The sequence below is a fragment of the Gouania willdenowi genome, chromosome 20, assembly GCF_900634775.1.
Source record: "Gouania willdenowi chromosome 20, fGouWil2.1, whole genome shotgun sequence".
Lineage (NCBI taxonomy): Eukaryota > Metazoa > Chordata > Actinopteri > Blenniiformes > Gobiesocidae > Gouania > Gouania willdenowi.
This window is the reverse complement of record NC_041063.1, coordinates 24,956,498-24,978,645: the sequence shown is the minus strand read 5'-3', so window position 1 is coordinate 24,978,645 and position 22,148 is coordinate 24,956,498. Positions and strand designations below refer to the sequence as shown.

Sequence of the window (22,148 nt, the reverse complement as noted above, 5' to 3'; positions counted from 1 at the left end):
GAAAACAAAACAACAACAAAAGAAAAACAGTTATATTGAGCACAACCATTGGCATGTGGGGGCGAGTGCAAACAAGGCACTGTAACACTCATTTTGCTTAGAAAACTATTTATTATTTAAAAACAACTATAGAGCATAATAATAGAATGAACGAGTGATAACACATTTTGTAAATAAGTGGAATGAAAGTTTTAAGTGCCTTCTGAATAGATTTATTTCTATAGTTTTTATCATATACAGTCATTTTCCTCCTAATGTGGGACCAAGACTGATCCTTGTATTTTTAGTTCTTGTTCCAATCAAGATAATTTCTGTCATAATTTTGTATGTTTTTGTTGTCGTTTGTCTGTTTTTTATTATTATTATTATTATTACAGTATGTTTTTTTTTCCTTATTTTGTGTGTTTTTGTTGTGGTTTTTGTGTTGTTGGTATTATTTAAATTATTCTCTCTCAGTGTGTGTGTTTTGGAATCATTTGGTTGTTTCTTATGTTTCTGTTATTTTTTGTGTATTTTCAAGTGATCTTGTGTATTTTCCTCTGTGTCTGTTGTTGTTTTTGTGTGTTGCTGGAAATAGTAAGTATTTTACACTCTGTGTGTGTTTTTGGAATCATTTTTTGTAATTTGTTGTTGTTTTTCTGTTTTTTTGGGGGGGGTTATGTAATAAATCTAGATTACCTCTTATCGCGCTAGCTTCTGTGATTAAATCAGTGTGTGCTGGACTACGAACCTCGCTCTCTGCTGGTCCAAACAAACATCTGACCTAAATACAGTGAAATTACTGTTTGTTCTTTTAAGTCCAATAATTAAGGCATAAAATACATTTTCAGTTGCACTTTTAAAAAGAAAAAGAACTATTATGCAGTTTTGCATTGTTTACTATAGAACCAGAATTTAAATTAATAGGCTGCTTCTTCATTTGTATAATTCCTTTATTAATTTATTTCATTCAAGATTTATTTTTAGTTAAATTGCATTGTTTTGAATAGTTTGTCAAGGGATTCTTTTGACAATGAAAAATAAAAGGAAAACAGTATAGTTTTTTTTTTGTTTATAGTTTTTTCCCCCAAAAAATAAAGGAACATTTTTCAGTCATTTTTCTACAGTCCCATTTTGTAAAATAAATCGTGAGAGAATCATATTGTGAACCCAGTATAGTGAATCGTATCGGGAGTTGAGTGAATCGTTACATCCCTACTTTCATTTGTTAATTTCTCTTTCTCTCATGAAGTGCCATTGCGTACCTCCATTTGAAAAACACTCGTGTACATGAACTCTTTCTCATATCAGGGTTTCAGCAGTGTTGAACAGAGAGGACATTGATAGAATGGTAGAAACAAGTGTTCCTCTTGTTATTACACACTGATCTCTACGTGTTGTCACAGAAACATCTCAGCACTGCAGACAAAGGCTAATACTCCACAACTGTAGATGCCAACGCACGTACCATCCACTTCCTCTCTCCGTGCCTTGACTTCTTTTTCTTTCCCTTCTCTCGTTTTTTCATTTCCACCTTCCCCAGTTGTTTCTCCACTCTCAATTTCTTTTTACTCTCTTCTCTCTATTACCTCCATTCTGTGTCCTTTTTACTCTGCGGTCCTCTGTGACAGCATGAAACATGACCTCTCGCTCGAGATGAACTCTACGCAGTTGTGCACACACACACACACACACACACACATAGACACACCTTCCCACTCAGAAGAAATCCCAAATGCTATTTCCAAGTGTTCTAAAGCTGAGGGAAGATGAGGGCTTATTGAGATGAAGCACGGGGGCCTTGGGGAGGACAACACCGACATGATTGTCTCCTGAAACCCATGCCCACTCGCGGCCACAGCTAACCACAATGAGGGAAAAAAGAAAGAAAGAAGAATAAAGTAGTATTTCAACTCTCTGCCTTTTGCAATTCATCACCAGTGTATACCAGCAAGCTGTGCAGTTAAGCTATCGCTCCCGTGGAGAAAAAGTGCGTCCTTAAATCAGATTGTCCATAAAAGTAAGCTGCTGGTCTCGCCAATCTATATCATTCCTACACAGTGGTTTCCAACACGCCTGATGCAACAGTCTGTGCTGCTTTTATAATCTCAGTAGATTATTGGTGGAATATCTAACAATGGAAGGGTAATGTTAAAGAATAAGAAACTACCCTAAAAAAAAGCTTTTTTTTAAATTTAATTTATTTATTGATTTATCTATTTATTTTTTTAATCTATTTTATTTCTTATCTATTTATTTATTTTATTTTTTTAATTTGTCTGCACATGCTGTTGAAGGTCAACACTACATGGAGTACAATCTTTTAACAACAGCAATGCATGTTTTGTTATTGCAATTCAATAAATGAATTGATTTTATTGCATAATGCAAATAAAAAATAAAAAAAGAAAGCTTTAACCATCGAGCCTAAGTGGGCCGGTCCACTATGTTTTGTTATTTTTGATGAGCGAGTAGAGGCAGATATGGTAAGGTGGTTACAAATAGTCCAAAAGGGGCAAGAATAGAGTTAAAAGTGACTAAAATGAGCCAAAAGCAGTCAAGAGTGGCTAAAAAATGGGCAAATGAAGAGGAACCACTTGGTATGTAATGGAAAAGGGTAGCTTTATTGTAGCAAACAGTAGTGAAAAAGGGCAAAAATGTGGAACAAAAAGAGGCAAAATGTAGGTAAAAAAAGTAGTATTTATTGGGCAAATGTTGGTTTATTTGTATGAAAAGTGGATAAAAGTGTCAAAAAGAATTTGCAAAAATTTACAAAAAACATAAAAAAAGGGATATTTATTGGCAAAAGGTAGATAAAGTCTAAAAAAAAAAGTGGCAAAAGAGGCAAAAATGTGACAAGGAATGTTGTGAAACGGCCAAAAGGAAAAGTAAAAGTGGTCCTGAAATGTCCATGCTATCTTTATTTAGTCCTGTAGTTGTAAATAAATATCAAAAAGTGGTGATTTACAAAAGGAAATTCATATGGTGATAAAAATATTTTAGTCAGGTGATCATTTTTTTACCCAATCAAAAAATGCCATTTTCATGTGTTTATGAGACTATGCCTTCACCAGAGACACCTCAAATACTCCAGAAAGAGGTGGACCAAAGACCAAGTCTTCAGATTCATTTTTTTTATTTTTTGTAAAAAAAAAATGTGTTCTTATGCTCTTCATTTTTCGGTAATTTTGGTTAATATTTTTACACACAGACAAAGTTTAAAAAGAAGCAATGCATAAGTCACATTACTGGTGAATTCAAACGTTATTAATACATAAATAAATCAAAACCAAAAAATGGATGTTACGTAAAAAAACATGCTAATGATATGTGATTAAAGGAACCAGAGGTGATGTAATGAATCTACTGGCGCTCCTCGTTTCTTGTGATCAACTTTCGTGTGTGTTGACGGCTGCTGTTAGTGGTATTTATAAAATAAACATTTTTACTACCCTCAAAAAAGCTGTAATTGTTTTTGTTTTGTTTTAGAAACATCTATTGTTCCTCACACCAGCCTCACAGTCGATAGTCAGTCACCAGTTTATTTGGATACTGTTTGGAACGTAACACCGTGAAACAAAACATAACAATGAGCAGCTTTTTATGAGCTAAAACATCCACAGACTGAATGAAAACTGCTGAAATCAATCCTAAACAGTCCTATTGTGTGTGGAGAACTGGTCCAGGACCTGGGGAGAATATCAAAATATCACACAAACAGAACAAGTTTAAAACAGAAAAATGCTGCTTTTTAGGTTTTCTGTATTTCTGTTTTTGGTTTTAAATCAGTAAATCTAAACAACCATTGTTTATTTGTTATTTTGATTTGGTTTTAAAACAGAAAAACCAAAGAATGAAGGGTACACAGATTGAAAACCTTCACCAAGTAGAATACATTTTGACCTGCATTTGCATTAATAACAATACAGTAAATTGAAATTAATCACCATTTTTTAGACAAATCTAGATGAAATCCACAAAATGAATATCTAGTGTGAACCTCAGGGCTAACAGTATGGATGCTTTCTGTCTCTGAAGAGCATCAGCTTCACCTTTAATTAACTTCATAAATGATAGATAATATGCTGTAACCTTGAGAAACTTAAAATGTATTACTTTGTAAAAAAAAAAAAAAACAAAATATCTTCGTTAAACCAATTTTCACAAAGAATCCCTTTGGACCAATTAGTGCTGGTTCTTATAACAAAAAGCCTCTACAAGCATGTTTGCAACTATATTTTTAGGTTTAATCTTTCTAATCGTGCTTTGTTGGTAATTGATCCACTTTTAATTCAAGCCAATCCACAGAGAATATCACCGTCTATTTAAAAGCGTGTTTGATTTCAAACAAGGGCCTTTTCACAGACATTCAGCTGTAGTAAGAGGCTCTCGTTATTGGTGCATTTTGAAGTTCTGCTTGAATGTGAATATTAGATCCTCACAAAAAAAAAGACATGAATGGATAAAGAAGAGGAAAGAGAACAAAGATAGACTTTACAGCAGGGGTGGACAACAAGAAGAAAAAGAAGCCTTTATCAAGTATGTGGCTCTTTACAGTATATCTTAATTCTAATTATTAATTCCCCAGGAAACCTTAGACGGGGAAAACTTTTTAACCCCTTTTACAAATTTTCTTTGGTTATTTTGCAACTTGTTTTTTGCCCCTTTTCAAAAAGTTTTAACACTTAAGCTACCTTTTGTCAATAAATATCCCTTTTTTTGCCCATTTTCATTGTTTATTTGACACATTTTTTTGACACTTTTTATCCAAAGATACTACCTTTTGCCCAATAAATACCACTTGTTTCCTTTTTTACCTACATTTTGCCTTTTTTGTTTCATATTTTTGCCCTTTTGTTACTATTGTTTGTGAAATTTTGCCCATTTAAGCTACCGTACCTTCTGCCATTACATACCACCTTTCCCGCTTTTTTTTCGCCTACTTATTGGACTGCTTTTTGCCCATTTTGCTCTTTTCTTGACACATTTTTGCCACCATTATTTAACTTTTGTGACTTGCATTGAGGGAATTTAGAAAATGTAGAAAGTTGCACCGGCCTTCATAAGCCGTGTGATGGGTCATGTTATAATAATCATTTAAAAAAAATAAAAAATGTCGCGCCGGTCCACTTTGGGTCGACGCCCGGTATGTTAGATGGCAAGTCCACATCTGTATATAAAAAAAGAGACAGGCAAACAAATCAAAATATTTTCAAGCTCTAATTTTATGCGGCCCCCAAAGTAAACGTACAAAATGAAAGAAAAATGCACAAAACAAAAGCAAGAACACATTACAAAATACAAGGAATTACAACATTGCAGAAAAATACAGTAAAAGACAAAAAAAAAACTGAAAGTACTTCAAAAACACACAAAACTACTACAAAATGATTAAAAAACATATATGAAATTACAACAAATGTCTGCAAAAATACAAAAAAAAACCCACAAAAATAACTCTGCAAACCCTCAGTACTAACAAACGAGCAAAAACGGCAACTGAAATACACAAAAATGACTACAAAAAAATGCAAAATGACAGCACAAATACACAATGACACCAAAAAGCATAAATGTTATGGAAAAAATACATAAATGAACAGAAATGCACACAATGCCTCATAACAAACAAGACAACAACAAGCATACACTGAATGACAGAAAAACACAAATTACTATAAAAGTCTGCTGTGCTTGAGGTTTTTCCTTGCATCGATACAATCGATTGATTACTTTTAAAACGGCTTTAGATCGATCTATGTCATCAGGAAGGACAACTTGCCGAGCACAGATCAATGTAGTTGGATGATAGTTGCACCCTTAGTGGATACTGTGAATATTTAAATGTGAAAATCTTTCATTAAATTGAAGTTAGGCTCCAGTTGGTTCATGGTGGATACTGTAAAGTCATGTCCTGAAGAAGTACATTACACAGATTTAGGACATTCTCACAACTCATCTACGTTTGGCATGCACAGAGGTGTTTCAATATCACACTGTGAATCTAATCGTCCACCGCGAGCTACGAATCTTCCAATGCACCCGGAGAATAGATTATGATAATTCCATAACTACCTTGAAAGCAGGAGTCATGGGGATTTGTGCGGAGACATCAGCCACCTGCCATTACTTCCTGCAGAGGTGGAACAGCAGGAGGCGGAACCATGGAAATTTATCAAGACACACTCGCACACAACCTTTCACCTTCTTCTTCTGCATTCATTCTGTGTGGGCACTGTGTGTGTGTGTGTGTGTGTGTGTCTGTGTGTGTGTGTGTGTGTGTGTGCATTTTCTGACACACATGGTCATCTTTGAATGGTTTAATTGTAAAACACTAAAGCTTCTTAGACAAACCTTTGGTCACGTAACTAAACGTTAATTCTGAATACGTCTGAGTCCATCTTTGAGGTAAACTTCTACTGGTTTTTTTCTTCACTTGCTCTACTAGGAAGCTAACTAGCTACAAGCTAACTCGTAGAAGAATGGGGTCATTTCACAAATGGCCCACGCACTTCGGTCTAAAAAAATTCGAAAATTTCCGCAAATGGTGAAAGTCACAAAGAAACATTGTTTTATAACCCAAGAAATATTAACCTTTATACCAGAGGTAGGCAACTTCTGTCACAGCGGGGCCACAAAAAAGTGTATGTTTGATCGGAGGGTCACATGATCAACATTCATAATTCATAATTAGAATAATGAGCTATCTGTGTTTTTCTCTCATTCTGTGTATGTTTGTTGTTGTCTTGCTCGTTGTGAGGCATTTAGTGCATTTATGTTGTCCTTTTTTGTATGTTCCTGTAAAATATATGTTTTTTTGTAGTCTTATTGTGTATTTGTGCTGTCATTTTTGAATGATTTTTGTGTATTTCTGATGTCCTTTTGCTTTTTTTTGCTAGTGCTGTGGGTTTGCAGAGTTATTTTTCATGTTTTTCTTGTCTTCTGGTGTACTGTTGTAATTTTCTGTAAATTTGCATATGTTTGTATTACTGTTGTCATTTTGTTCATTTTTGTAGTAGTTTTGTGTGTTTTTTTGAGTATTTTCTGTGTTTTTCTCTTGTCTTTTACTGTATTGCTGTTATAATTCTTTGTGTTTTTTTAATGTATTCTTGCTCTTGTTCTGTGTATTTTTCTGTCGTTTTTCTATATTTCCTTTAGGGGACGCATACAATTAGACAAAGGGCCACATGTGGATAGAAAAATAGAAAGAAAAAATAGAATATATGGACCGTCTGGAGATTCACGCCAACCAAAATGTGTGTAACATACAATAATGTAACATAATTGATAATGTTGATTACAAGAATTTGCGTTGATGCATTGTTTAATGTTGTAAATTCATGATAAAATCTTTCTGCTTCATTTTTGCTGCAGTACCATAACATGAACTGCAGGGTGCAGCGTCACTGACATTTACATTGTGAAGAAAAATTGCGCAACAGAAGAAGAATCAAACGATGGTCACGTGACTCGAGCGGCATGGGGAAATTACAAGATAAAAAGTCTTAGCTAGATTACATAAACCGTTTAAGAACAAAATGTAAAAAATATGTTAAAAGTCACAGAAAATCAGGGAAGATTTTCGGATAAAAGTATGTTTTAAGAAGTGATTTTAACATCACGTCACACAATTCATCCTTTTTTTACGTGCTTCGGTTTCCATTTCCTGTTTTGAGCCTCTAAAACACACACTTTTTAGAAATGTGTGAAAGCTTTGTGAAAATATGTGGTTTAGTTTCTGGTGAACGGACAAGGAGGTTTATGGGAAAAATATTGTGGCTCAGTCGACATCGCTGGCAAACTGATTTACAGGGTGACATCATAACCTTTCATATTTCTTGGTTTGTTGTGATGGCGTGCTATTTTCCACTACACCAGCACGCTGCGTACAAAACACTCCATAAGTACACACCTGAAGGTTCTTTCTTCAATTGCTATAAAAGTGAAATAGGAGCCCATTGTGAAAATCACCTAAATCTCATTTTCTCCTGCAGTTCAGGAAAAATGTTGGAAAAAGTCTTAAACTGTATAAAAAAAAAAAAAAAAGTTGGATTACCAGTGTAAAATATAAGTGGTAGATAAATTAGTTGGCGGTCATAAAAACTCTGCTTTTGTGTTTCTGAGTGACTGACGTGTTTGGAAGTGATGAAAAATCCAGTCAGTGTAATTTTCCTTTAATTTGGAAGCAAAAAAAACGGTGATTTTTTCTCTAAATTGAAACTCCTAAATTGCCACACGCATGCCATCTTCAAAAAACACGTTGAGCACATTTAATAGCATGAATTTATCTGGGGAAGGTTGACTTGATTTTAAGAAAGTAATTCAAGCATCAGCCACAGCACTTAAATATCTGAATCAGACTCACAAATAACATAAAATATAGCTTTTAAAATAGGTTTTTATTACATTTTTGGTGTGAGCTATGAAAAAAAAAAAAAAAACCTAACCATGACTGAAGCTTACAGTATTTTTCCTCAAGCAAAGTAATGGGTTTTATTGTAATAAATGTAACAAAAAATAACAACAAAAGCTCCTGGATTATTTTAGGAACAATGAGTTTAAATACTAAGCTACAGAAACTATGGCCATGTCAACTTTTTATTCCTGTGGAAATGAAATGATTTAAGATACTAAAGAATGGCGTCCTTGCCATATAAGAGTAGATTAACACCAGGTAAATGATAATCAAGTACCGTATGTTATCATTTATTAACTATTTTTATTTTATTTTTATCTTGAAAAGCAAAATGTAAAAATAATCTTCTTCCGTCCTGTACTTTGTCTGTTTTTGTTGTTGTTTTTATACACTTTTGTGTTTTTATTTGTATTGTTTTTCTTGCAAGTAGAAAAAAATAAAAAATAAAATTAAGAAATAGTCCATTGTGCAAAAAAAAAAAAAAAAAAAAGAAAGAAAAAAAAAAGGCAAAATCTATTTAAAATAGAGTTGGACAACATTAGCCATAAAAGTATATATCGGGTGATATCGGTATCTGTTATTCCACAGATATTGATAAACCAACATTTGATGTTTGTGCTTTATATATAAAGAATGGCACTTTTTTCCATTACTGAAGTTAGAGAAGTATTATTATTTTTTTATTTTGTTTCTTTGTGGATTACGTCTAGTTAGGAATCACATTAAAAATAGCCATAACCTTTTATTTCCATGGAGATAAATATGATCTGACCTAGAATTAGGTTAGTGGGGAGGAAAACTGTGTATATGTCTATATCTGTAAATATTGGAAAAAAGAAAATATAGTTTTTGTACAATATCAACATATTGGATATCAGCAAAAAGCTAATGTAGGGTTAACCATTAGAATGTGTGTTTTTTTTTGATAATTCAACAATGCAATTATGTAATAACAAATTTATTAAGAGACTCAACCAGACTCAGTAACATTAGCATTAAAGTTCATTAGCATTTCATGTTTTAGTTGAAGGTTTCACAAGTGTCCCACCCAAAATGACTTCTTTTCTCTGGGTTTGTGTTTGTCTTCAACAGTTCATGATTACTCGCCAACTTCAGCCACCAGAGTGTGTAAGCGCACTGTTTAAGGGAGAGTAAAGGTTCCTTAGGAGAGCTCTTCTTCTCTGCTTCATTGTCTACTACCAAAGCGCAGAGTTAGAACTGTCGCCCCCTGTTTTTATCCTCTTTCTGGAAACAAAACATGGTGTCATACATGCCTTTCATTTTGCCTGATTATTTAGAGCAACCAAAAGCAGCACAAGTTGGTATTTTTACCAAAAAAGCTGCTAAATTATATTTTAAAAAATGAACCCTTTACTCCAGTAGGAAATAAAGGCACTGGGGCCGTGTGACATCATCAATCACGTGATTTCAAGATGGAGGAACACAGGCTCTAAAACTGTAAAGTAGTCCTATTTTTAACAAGGTAATAACATGAATATGATAATGTGTGCAAAATAATGTGTTTTGTTAGACATAAATCTATTAATAAGTACATGTCAAAGGCCACATTTGCAAAAACAGTGGAGGATCCCTTTAAGAAAAGGTAACCTTAGCTCATTTAATGAGAGTTTTGCTACATACTGTATGTTGAGTCAATGTTAAGGAGGAAAAGGTGTTTAAGTTGGTGGTTCTATTGTTTTGGCTCCAGTACCCCCTTTCTCTTATTTCTGAATCCAAGTACCCCCTTTTTCCGACTACAACATTTTACTCAGAACACTATGAAAAAGCAACTATAGAGCACAATGACAGAATGAATAATAACACATTTTAAAGAATCTCACTGTAAATAAGTGAAATTAAACATTATTTAGAGTCTCCTGGATGTTCTAATCAAGATCATTTCCATCATCATTATTATGATTATCATTTTTTAGAAAAAATAAACAAATCCCCATATTTTTTATGCTTTCTTTGTTATTTTTCCACTTTCTCTCTTTCAAGGACCCCCTGAAGTGCCATCGTGTACGTACCCCCATTTGAGAAACACTGGTTTAAGTCACGCTGACTGCAGTTCACGACTCCATGACGACATGACTGAAACCCCAAATTGAAAAATGGCTCCCACTTTGTCCGGGTCAGTGAACTCAACGCGCGTGTGTGTGTGTGTGTGACAAAAACAGAAGCGCAAAATCAGCACTTTGTTCAGGAATAGATAGACTGCATCTGCATGAAAGGCAGGTTGAAATAGTAGAAACCTTTTAGTGCCTTGGTGGTGTACTATATATATATATATATATATATATATATATATATATATATATATATATATATATATATATATATACACTATAAACGGCCTTTTATTGAGCAACAAATCAGAAAGGACTACACAAATGTGTGCCGTCTCCTTCCCTCATCTTTTTGTCTCTTTTGGTTGTTTGCGTGTGTGTGTGTGTGTGTTGCTTCATGACAAGCCAAGCCCCCCCCCCCCCCCCCCCACCACCACCAGCAGCCGTCTTATCCTCTAACATCCTGATCCATCATGCTGTGGTTCAGACACCACAGCGCCCTCTGCTCTCATCTCCACCTCCACCCTCCACGCTGCCCTAGCTCAATCTTCCCATCCCTTCACCCGCTAACCTCCCTCTCCTCATTTCCACCGCTCTGTGGAGATCTGACCCTAGGGTGTAGCATTTCAACATCCTTCAGATTCTTCCAACTTCATCTACCTTCCTCTTCTTAAGTGTTTCTTTAAGTTTCCCATATTGGCAAGAAAACTACCGTATTTTACTTCTCTTCCCGCCATCATCCCATATTAGTATTCTCCCGTATTATAATGTAATAATAATTTAAAGATAAATGAATGAAAACATTCCTCTGCCTCTCCAATCTGAAAGCCGTCCCTAGCTTCATGAGAACTGCCACTTAAAGTGGCCTGGGTGGAAGTTCTCGCGAGTTAAGAGATTAGATTAGATTAGTGCCGACAGCAGAAACAAACCCGGAAAAAACTAAAAAGAAATAGATGGATGTAAATAAAGAAGCAAATCTACCTTCCTAAAGCAGGGTACAAGTTCTTATTTGTTCCCATCATTTCAAGTGTGGATTTTTTATACACAAACTCACATCACATCCTGCAGGCGCTCTCATTTTGCAACATATCTACCTTTAGAGCTGCAACTAACGATTATTTTCATAATCGATTAATTTGTCAATAAATTAATTGCTAAATTGATTAATCAGATAAAAAAAAAACCACTTTGTAAAGCACATTTAAACCCTGCTTAAGCTGATTAAACTGAAATAAAAGTGTCTCATGCACAAACGCACACGTGTACGAACACAAACGCTTATGCGCACACAAACAAAAAATTGTGCGCACAATTACAAAATCCCTTGTGCGCCCACAAAACTTGTGGTGCGCGCACACACACACACTCGTGCGCGCACACAAACACTTTGTGTGCACGCACACAAAAACATGTGGTGCGCACACACACACACACACACACACACTCGTGCGCACACACAAACACTTTGCGTGCACACACAAACACTTGTGCTTGCGCGCGCACAAAAACTCGTGATGCGCACACACAAACACACACTCGTGCGCACACACAAACACAAACACTCGTGGTGAGTGCACACACAAGCTCTGCAGGTGAAGCAAACAGCTGTGTCACTTTCAGTGACATCCCACAACGCAACGAATCGATAATGAAATTCGTTGCTCTGACTCCCCTGGACCCTAGTCCGGGGTACAAACTGCCCACGGCCACTTGCCCACACAGCTGGAAAATTAAGAAGTTGTCGGGGTGAAAAGGTTCAGAGTGTTTTTGTGTGTGAGAAAATGAGAGAAGTAGTCATAGATCAGTCCTGTGAGTGGGTTAGAGGACGTAGAAAGCTATTACGTACTACTGTGAGACCATTGGCAGAGAATGAGAGATCAAGTTAAGCAGACTAGATGGTGCAGATGGTGGAGGGTGTCCAGCTGTTACTCCACCACAATGGGTTAATGAGTATCACAGTATCCATCCAACTCACCATCTCATTCACATTAGCCTGGCACTCTTTGTTGAGGAGGATGAATATGAAGCCTTGCCAAACATCAGCCACTGTGGGTTATCCACTACAAGGATAATAGTGCTAATAGTGCATAACTTCACTGCTCGTCTTTAATTCCAATCCAAACTAAACTCCCAGTGGGACAGTGGAAACACTAAAACAGAGTATTAATACTTGATGTGCTGTGTTCCCACTGAATGTGAATTTTCCTAAACAGGCCGGTCATAATATTGTGGCCTTGACTTAGTCCTTCACAAAGTTGCTTCTGGGTTTTTTTTTTAGAATTTTAAAAACTGGCTTTAGGTTGGTGTTAAGACAGCTTTCATATTCACTTAGTTTGTAAAGCTCTGAATGACCTTTCCTCTTTGTATTCATCTGATATCTAAAATGGATGCTAAACCCAAATAAAAAAAAAGAGCTCAACAGAAAGATTATTACATGTTAACACGACCAATAGGAACGAGCAGCAATTTAGACGCTGCATTTGCAAAAAATTTTTTTAAAAAAAGCACACGCTTGTGTAGGTCGACATGTTTGACAAACTTATTGATTACTCAAGGAGGTAGGGATGTTTTCCAACTTTTGTACTTTATTTGGTACTGACCACATTCCGTCATACTATAAAGTACAAGAAGAACACAGGAAAATGCAAAATACTGTAGCTACAAAAACACACAAAATGATCCAAAACAAAAACAAAATGGAAAGGAAAAACACAGAAATATGGGGACAGAAACGTACAAAACAGCAACAAAAACACAAAATAGCTTAAAAAACCCCACACAAATGACTCCACAACACACAAATCAGCAACAAAAACACACTGACTGAAAAAACACAAAACAATAAAAAAAAAAAATGACAAATAAATCCCTCAAATCCTTGAATTCACTTCATCAATCAAAAATTCAGCTGAACAGAAAACATTTTAAACTATTATATGATAACGGGAAATAAATGACAAAAATTAGTCACACAAGTGGAAAATCGACACATGGTCATTTGATCCATAAAACTCACGTAAACACATTTCATTACAATATTTCGGAGACCCTCCATTGTGTTACTGACAACTTCCTGTTAACTTCAAAACAAGAGCCCTATTTACAAAAAACTTATGGAATACAAGAAGAGATGCTTTTATTTTGAAAAGGGGATATTTGATTTATTTTTTTTTTTTAGCTCTAAGCTGGTCCCAGGACCATTTTACATTCCACTCGCAATGCATCATGGGACTGTTGAGCATGACGAATTGACGCATTACAAAAAATGTATGAAAATGAAGCACAATTTGTATCCCTTTATTTTTTTTTACTCCATCCACTATTGTGCATTTGTTTTAAACGTATTTACTCTCTATGGATCCTAATCACACAGTTTCTCCAGAGAAAAGGAAAGAAATAGGAGTACGTAGAGCTGGATTTTAATTTGTGCATTAGTAGGAGGAAAGAAAAAAAAACACTGATCAGTTGTTAAGGATTTTCATATGGAAGAAACACTGCTTTGTGAAACAAATGCAACATTAAAATTACTAACTGTTGAGTAAGAAACATTTTCAATTGGTACAAAAGTGTATTTACAGGTAATTTTATAATTTATTTTTCCTGATGGGGAGAAGTTTTTAGAATTTGCTTTCTTTCCACCCATATATACTGTGTATGTATGTATATATATATATATATATATATATATATATATATATATATATATATATATAAATAACTGTACACAACTATGATATACATCATTTTGTGAAGTGTTTTTCTTCTTCTACATAAGCTTTGAATAATGAATGTTAAAGCTTATGGATGATATTTTAGTTTATTAGCTCGTCAGGAGATGATCTATCCAATGCACATTTGTAGTCAGAAAGCATTAGTCCATGGTTTGAATTAATCAGAATTCTGATTAATTTCTGACTCCTCTGGCTGTTGATAATTAAGTTATTACACAGAAACATTGCACGGTACATCAACACAGGATAAGATGATCCAAATGAATATGCATGAGTTTGTTATCGTGTAACATACGACATGAAAACCAGTCTGCTGGGACATGTCATCAACACAACTTTAACAAAACAGGACAAAAGTTACATAAAGATACATTTATTTATTACATAATAACCAGTTATCTTGATGGTGTCTTTTTTATTAGCACCACTGAGTGACTTCTCTATTCTCTCCCATTCCTCTCATTGTGTTTTTCACTTTGTCTAATCTCCCTCTGTCCAAAGATCCAGCTCTAATCTCAGAGCAGCGTTAAAAAGACTCCAACGATCGCTGGGTACACAACAACCGGCGCCAGTAGAAACCGCTCAATGTCTCATGCTGCAAAAAACACTAATGACCCTGGAAGCACATGATGGTCAGGATAAAACGGAGATGGACAACTGGTGGCTCAATATGTGGCCCCCAAAGCAACTGGAACAAAATAACTACAAAGACACAAAAAAAATGACTCAAAACACAAACAAAATGACAAGAAAAACACAAACATGGTGACAAAATGTGCAAAACAGCAAAAGAAACACAAAATAACAACAAAAACACACCAATAACTACAAAAACACACAAATTGACTCAATACACAAACAAAATGACAAGAAAAAAAAGAAACATGGTGATAAAAACGTGCAAATCAGCAACAATAACACAAGATACTGTAGCTATAAAAACACACGAATAGCTCCAAACAAACAAAATGACTAGAAAAAGACATATATGTTGACCAAAACAGGCAAAACAGCAACAAAAACACAAAAAAGCTACAAAAACACGCAAATAACTACAAAAACACACAAAATGACTCAAAACACAGACAAAATTACAAGACAAAAAACATAAATATGGTGACAATAATGTGCAAAACAGCAATAATAACACAAGATAGCTAGAAAAACACAATTATCTACAAAAACACTCAAATAAACAAACCAAAAAATAAACAAAATGACTCCAAAAACACACTAATCAACAAAATTATGCATGAATGACAAATAAAACCTTTGAATCCTTGTAACCACTTCATGAACCAAAAATTCAGCTAAAACAAACATTAAACTGATACATTTATTATTTCATCCTCATGAGAAATAAATGTCCAAAAAACAACAAAATAAACAAAATACAAAATGCCAAAAACACACCAAACAACACAAATACACATAAAATGGCAAAAAATATTCAAAATGAATTATTGATACCCCTTTAATTAACAATCACTTTGTGCCAAAATAAAAAATTCAGCATAAAAATACACATTAAAACAACAAAAACAAAATCCTTTGTTCTTCCTGTCTGCTCAGATTGGGTTTTAATCTAAATGCTAAAATGAATTCTAGATGTTTCATGGCCCCTGCTGTAAAAAAGTTGCCACTCACTCCCTGGTATTTAAGTTAAGAGCACGTGAAAAAGATGTGTAACTTCCATCAATTAAACTTTTATTATCAGCTGTTGGTCACATGACGCATGTTAGGGTGTTTCCAGTGTTTTGTAATAAACAATCAGTGAAGCCAGAGCTGCTATGGAGAGCTTGAAACTGAGATAGACGCCTCAGTGTGTCGCAACTATGGAGAAAACATCATAATTACTCCTCAAGTGTGCCTTTTCCATTTTCCCCTTCCACTTTTGATCCTTTCACCAGGCAGTGTCCATATGTTGTGTTGTTTTTTGTGTGTGTGTGTGTGTGTGTGTGTGCGCTATGAGACGGAGCGAGGAAAGCTTGGAAAATCCCATTAAGGGGATATGTATTGGTTTGCAGTGTTATTCAAGGCTTTCTGGGACATTAGTAGCGACATATCTTTCAATGTCAGTGCGAATGGTGGAAAACAAACTAATCTGCTTCCTGCCTCGCTCTCCTCTCCCTATTTTACTTGTTTTCTTCACTCTGTCACAGCGCATCAATCTTTGTCTCCTCACCATTTCTCCCGTCTTGTCATTGTTTGGCTACTGCAAGGTCTAGCATTTTGCTTTTGCAACCTTTTCTTGGGGCCACAGATATTATTTTTGTTTGCAACAATAGGAAACTATTGTTGCAAACAAGGAAACAAAAATAATATCTGTGTTCTTTCTACTCTGAAACTTTTTACAGTGCAACACAAAGGCGGAGCTTTTGATTCTTGCCGGGGGAAAAAATAGAGTTAAATATATACTATAGTAATTATGCAAAAATGATTAGTAACATAATTAATAATGTTGACTCGTCGCGTTGACGCGTTGTTTAATAGTGTAAATTCACGATAAAATCAGGCAAAAAAAAAAGGGAAAAATTAAGCAATAGCAGAAGAACCAACCTAAAGTTTAAAAAGTTTGGGACCATTTCACTGAAAATGAATATTACACATTTGAGGTGGAACTAACATCTGTGACATGAAACTAACAGTAATTCAAAGCAGCAGAAAACTTTTTTTTTAATATTTTTTCAAATGAATTTCGGAAAACTGTAATGAAAACTTTTGACGTTTTGTAAACGCACTCTTAATAAAATAAAAAATAAAAGTAGAAAGACAGAAGGTATCACATGTGTTAAAGGGATCCTTCACTGTTTTTACAAATGTGGCCTAAAACCTCTGAAATGTCCTTATTCATAGATCTATGCCTAACAAAACACATTATTTTGGACCATATTCGTTTTATTAACTTTTAAAACTAGGACTACTTTACCCTGTGCACGCCATGTAGAGATGACATCATTGATGATGTGATTATCCTCTTTTAGTCCATTGAGTTCTATTGGAGGTGAAGCATTCAGGATCATTTAGCAGCTTTTTCAGTCAGAATTACAACTTGTGCTGCTTTGGGTTGCTCTAACAATCAGTAAAACTTTTAAAAAGTCCATGTAAACCTATTTTGTTTACTGAGAGACGATAAATTAAAACCTAGACTCTGTGTGCATGTAAATAAAGGCAACCAGGATTCACTGCTGCTCATTGAAGGAGGATTCCTGCAGATCCTGGTGGTCTTTATTTAATGCACATGGAGCTCTTCTTCTCTCATTAATGGTGTCTACGAAACAGCAGAGTGGGAACTGTCGCCCCCTGTGGCCACAGATTTTTTCGGGTCACGGTTTTAATTCATTGTCTCTCATTTAACAAAACATCGACTTTTTTTTTAAGTTTTACTGATTTTTAGTGCAACCCAAAGCAGCACAAGTTGTCATTTTGACAGAAAAAGCTGCTAAATGATCCTAAATGTATGACAAATTGAAATACTTAATACTTAAATACTTTTGTTTTCAATAGAAAAAAATATGGTTTTGGGGGTTTAGTTACTCTTTAAAAAAATAAATTAATTTTATTTCATTTCTATCTATGTTCTGGTAATTTAAACAAAATGACAGGAAAAACATACAACAATTCAGAAAAATACACAAAAAATACACAAAAGAACAAAAACACTCAAAGACAACACAAACACACAAGAGGAAAACAATAATGCACAAAAGAATAACAAAAATACACAAGGACAAAACAAAATATACATATTTTATTTTGAAATATTATTTTGCGCTCATACATCCTTTATATTTGACTGCATTTCATTAGACTTTGAAGCTTCGGAGAAACATTTACCGGGCGGGAGACGTGCGCACACACTTGTTGACATAGCAATACCTAATAAAACAGATATTGTAAACGTAACCAAACATCTCTTTAAAATCCCTTCGTGAGAAAGAAAACAAAACCAAGAAACAACGTAAAGCGAAGGTTAACAAAACTTCAGAAAGAAACTTTGCTGTCACGTTGAGCAAATGAGATGCTTATTTAAATTGTGTTGTTTTATCCCCTAGGGAATGTCTACAGGCGACGCCGCATGTCATCGTACGAAAGTGCTCATGCGTGCACCGTCAAACTACACATCTAAAAAACATATTCCTCTGGACAACAAACCGAATACCTAGAGCTATAAAAATGAGATTTTCTCCAAAGGAGATCAATAAACTATCTGCTTCATGTTATCATCTCTCGGCATGCTCGTATCAAACATCTTGCCCACTTGAATGCTAACCATGCAGAGCTCTTACTCCCCCGAAGAGGATTCCATTTGATGTTGCCTTCTGATAACAATCTCTGCTGTTTATTATCTGAAGCAGGGACATCAACGGGACGGAAACCACACTCTGATAATAGAAAACCACCCAAATACAAAGGCCTGAGAGGCATATCTTCTCCATTATTGTCAGAAACCCATTTCTTGTTTCCCTATAAGTCGGTTTTGGTCACTGAGCTACAAACCATATGCGGTTCCTCAGATGTATTAGCACATAAAGATGCTCAACACTCTGCGCAACAGGTAAAGTGCTTCATGAAAGACACTCAAACACAAATCTATTTCAGGCGGCAATCGCAGTTGTTTGCCGGAGCGATATTACACGCTGGTGGTTCGATTTGTTGCGAGTTCTCCCTGACTTAATGCGCCTGTGTGTATTACATCTATGAGTTGTAGCTCAGTGAATGCAATGCCTACGGCTCACCCTAAAGCTCCGAGCATGAGAAATGTGGAAAGAAAGAGAAGCAATACTGGTGGAGAAAAAACGGATACAAGAGGAAAATAGAAATATAGCATGTATATAAATTATAAATAATAATAAAGAATGAATAAGGCATATTTAATGTGGGTATTTCATGTTGGCCAAATTCACACAACACGAGCATTCACTTACACCAGGGTTGTCAAACTCATTTTAGTTCAGGGGCCAAATATGGACCAGTTTGATCTCAAGTGGGCCACAGATTTTATGCAGGAAAACGAGTAATTACAACATTAACGTGCCATAGTTTAGAAGGCTTTTATTGTCATCATACACAATGTACAACACAAGGACAACTCTGGTGGTGCAAGAGTACAGGTATAAAGAAAAAAAAAAGTTTGCACTTGTACGTATAAATAAAATACAAAATATGTAAGAAACTGACAATATCTAAGCAATAAGTGACAGATATCTGTCCCAACAGGATCTTCACTTTAAATTTCATACATTTTGTGACTAATTTCTATTTAATTAAGAGAAATATGTCATTATTTTTTAACTTTTCAAAATGGAACTACTTTATTGTTTAAAAGCCTGTATTCTGCAATCGTGATTGATGATTGGCCCCACTTTCTGTAAACTTGTAAACTGCATTTAAATTTTCTACATTTTGTGACCAATTTCAATTTTAATAAAAGGAAATACATCATAATTTGAGGAAATTTTTTTATTATTTTGTAAGAATTTGGAGTTTTTTCCAACTGTTTAACATTAAAAATGACTGCAATCATGCAGTATAAGCACCGGGAAACTGTGAACCCCTGCAAATATTGTTGAGTGTCATTTACACAATGATTCGTGTTTTCTCTGCCATTTTTACTGCAGCAGAGAAGAAGAGCTCTCCTAAGTGACCTTTACTCCCCCTTAAACAGTGTGCTGATATGCTCTGGTGGCTGAAGGTGGGAAAAATAATAATTTTATCAATTGTGCAATAGTTTTTCATATCAGTCCATTTTTTGTGTATTTTAGAGAACTTATGTGAAATTGTTAGTGAGAAATTGCAAGATTTGTGAAAAAACGTGTTTTTTCCACAATATGCAATTAAAAAACAACTGAATTTGTGTTATATAAACAAAGGAAAACTGCAAGCTTTTATTAAATTGGTGAATTTGAGATCTCTACAACTAGATTATTAGGTCATTTGCACAATAATTTGTGTTTTCTGAGCCAAAGTGGATGCTCTAAAGGGCTGATTTGGCTCCCTGGCATTGAGTATGACATGTGATTTCTCTGAATTTTCTTTGAGTCTTTGAGGACGTACAGTGTCTGTGATAAAAAAAAATATAGTTTTAATATTTTCCTTTTTCTATAGGGGCTGTTTTGTGTCCCCTCTCAGCTAAGAGGTAAAAAAAAAAGAAAAAACAAGACCTAAAATGCCTTGACTTCATTCCCGGAAGACCATAAACAAGTTTAATGTCCTATTCTGAGTTGTAATGCACACAATGGCAGTAACAAAACCATTAGCAAATCGTTGAAGGTACTGAGCGCTGAGAGCAGCTTTTTGTGTATGGATAATGGGCTTCCTTTGTAAGCTCTTTATATTGACTGATGCCTAATTTTGGCTGAAAAGGCAGAAACAATAGGCTGAATGTACGTTTGATCCTGTTTGGGTAAAGGCTTGTATTTGGAGGTGCAATGTGCCACGTTTATACAGGTCCAGATTTTAGTCTGAGCAAAATAGTGAGGAAAGCAGTTTTTGGAGAAAGTTTTTACAGAAGAAACAAGAAGTAAAAGAAGAAGTAGAAAAAAAAGAAAAAGAAAAAGCAGAAGAAAAATAAAAAGTAGCAGAAAAAGAAGTAAAAGAAAAAGAAAAAGCAAAAATAGAAGAAAAAGAAGAAGTAGAAGAAAAAGAAAAAGTAGAAGAAGAAAAAGAAGAAGTAGAAGAAGTAGAAGAAGAAGTAATAGGAGAAGAAAAAAAAGAAGTAATAGAAGACAAAGTAATAGTAGTGGAAGAAGAAGAAGACAACAAAGAAGTAATATTTGAAGAAGTAGAAGAAGCAGCAGAAGAAGTAGACGAAGAAGTAATGAAGAAGAAGACAAAGTAATCGTAGAAGAAGAAGAAGAAGTAGTAGTAATGGGAGAAGAAAAAGAAGTAACAGTAAAAGACAAAGACGAAGTAAAAGTAGAGGAAGTAGACGAAGAAGTAGAAGTTTTAACACCAAGGAGAAAAATGAGAAAGTGATTCAAACAATGTTTTATCACTGAAAAGTGAGACGAATGTAAAAAAATCCTCAGCAGTATTTATCTTTACTGTGGTTTAATGTTCTGTAGCTAAAAAAAAAAAGAGTTTAATTAAGTTTTCTACATGTTAATGTCAAAGCAGAGTACAAAGAGTTTCTGTAACTCTGACTCATTTCACCCACACAATGAGAAAAAAATAAAATAGCACTTTGACCGAAAACACTGTATACAATAAACTGAGTGAATACAAAGAACAGAAAAACAGATAACAGATCAATTCAACAATGTTTGATTGATGAAAAGACGTTTGTACAAGTGAGAAATCTATTAATCATATTCAAATAAAGGATGAAAGACGTGCTGTGTAACTGTTGTCAATAGCTTTTTACTACAGTAATCAGTTTGAAATATTCTGTTTTCCTCTCTGTCACAGGGAATTAAACGTTAGCTCAGTTCCCCATACTAAATAAATAACTATATAAAAAACCATTGTAAATTGTGAATTTTTTTTAACTCCAACAGGTTCTTGAAACTTCAAATAAGGTTAAAAAGCTCAATTATATTCAAATGATCAATTTATTTATCTTGATTTCTTATGAATTAAGTGTATGATTGATTTTTTTATTTTTATTTATCCTGTAAGCGCACCTCGTGTAATAAAATATGTAAAGTAATTCATACTTTATTGTGTAACAGTAAATTAATTTTATCAAGATCGCTCGAAAACTTCAAAAGTTCAAACACTACAAGCACCTCAAATCATCATTGATGGGAAAAGTTTAGTACATATATCTATAAAGCATGAACATGGACAACTGGTGGGCCGGGGGCCACATGCGGCCCCCAACGTAAACGCACAAAATTAAAAAAATACACAACACAAAAGCAAACAAACAAAATGACAGTAAAAAAAAAATAAATAAAATAAAACACATACAACAATTCAGAGAAATAACAATAATACACAAAATTAAAA

At 34.6% G+C, this 22,148-nt stretch overlaps 1 protein-coding gene across 1 annotated transcript in view; it reads right to left on the bottom strand.

Annotated features, from left to right (window-relative positions):
* Positions 1–22,148, bottom strand: part of LOC114454080 (contactin-associated protein-like 2) — a 180,942-nt gene that overhangs the window by 113,646 nt on the left and 45,148 nt on the right. The window lies entirely within an intron of this gene.